Below are 1769 nucleotides of genomic sequence, written 5' to 3' on the forward strand. Positions count from 1 at the left end.
GGAAACATGGGTGTTTTGCCCAACATCCTTAAACAAACCTTATTCAGGGGCCTTTTGGACAGGATGAGCTACTCGACATGATGAAAATTCTAACTGGGCCCCACCTGCAAGGTCATGCATTGTTTATCTTAATATGAGATCACCATGTAGCGCACATATGGTTGTGATGCATGTGCCTGGTGTACCCTTATCAGACAGGTAGTCATGATGGGTATACTGGGCTTTGTATATTTTACCCCAGTGTCACTTTGATGGCATGCACTGCTCTCTAACTGAATAATAATAATAATAATAATAATAATAATAATAATAATAATAATAATAATAAATGCTCGGATGCAGTAGCAGTCAGTGACTCTCATGGCTTCTGATCTTAATTGATTGGAAGTGTTATCATGTACATTGTTTTGTCTTGGTATAAAAGATGGGCTACAGCAATTATTCTGTTCAATACCACAGATTTGCTTGTCCGTTGTTTGTCCCTTAGTGGCTGACAATATGTGCATCGCTGATCACAAGCAGAAGTAGTGGGGGCACATCATGGCCATGAGTTGAAAGGAATTCTTTGGAGTTTGGATAATTCACCTCTGGAAGCATGGGTGTTTTGTTCATCATCCTTAAACAACTCTTATTCAGGGGCCTTTCGAGTGAGATGGGCTACTCGACAGAAGAAAATTCTAACTGGGCCCCTCCTGCAAGGTCATGCATTGTTTATCTTAATATGAGATCACCATGTCACACACATATGGTTGTGATGCATGTGTCTGGTGTACCCTTATCAGACAGGTAGTCATGATGGGTATAATGGGCTTTGTATACTTTACCCCAGTGTCACTTTGATGGCATGCACTGCTCTCTTACTCAATAATAATAATAATCATAATGATAATAATAATAATAATAATAATAATAATAATAATAATAATAACAGATGGTTTGAAATTATAAGTATGTTTTCCTTACTTGCTGAGTGTAGGTGAAAAGGGTGTGGCTTTAAGATCTTGGGGCCTTTGATATTTCATTTAAACTGTCACAGGAAAGACATCATCATCATCCTCCTCATAATGATCACCATCATCATCATTGTTGTAATCATCATCAACATCATCATTGTCATCAACAATTTTCCATGCTTACAAGGGTCAGATGGAATTTGTCGAGGTAGATTGTCTACAGCCTTTCCTGTTGCCAACCCTCACCTGTTTCCAAGCAAAGTAATATTTTCTCTTCATTAGACATGGTTTTTAGTGAAGACTAACAATGAACAACCCCACTTGTATAACAGTGATGCTCATTTACAACCACAACACGATGTCTTGACAAAGGGACACAAAATCTTACACACATGTGTGAGGATGCATGACTCAGCAGTTAAGGGTATTTGGCTCACAATTGTATGGTTGTGAGTTCGATACTTGGGCACACATTGTGTCCTTGAGCAAGACACTTTATTTCCTGTTGCTCCAGTCCACTCAGCTGGCAAAAATGAGTAGTGCTTGTATTTCATAGGTCCAGCCTTGTCACATTCCGTGTAATGCTGAATCTCTCTGCAAACTATTGGGTCATCCCCTAAATAATGCGTATTTTTTTAATATACTTCTGTTATTTTTCAAAATTAAGATAAACAAAGTTCTTTTTAAATCTAAAATATACTCTCCATCATTTTCTACATGCTCTTCCATCTATCTGGTAGATTTGCAAGGTCCTTCTTTCAAAATTCACTTGTCCGTGATGAAAAAGACTCCTCCAGTACTGTTCTGACCTCGTCT

This window comes from Octopus bimaculoides, chromosome 3 (genome assembly GCF_001194135.2).
Source record: "Octopus bimaculoides isolate UCB-OBI-ISO-001 chromosome 3, ASM119413v2, whole genome shotgun sequence".
In the NCBI taxonomy this organism is placed as follows: Eukaryota; Metazoa; Mollusca; class Cephalopoda; order Octopoda; family Octopodidae; genus Octopus; species Octopus bimaculoides.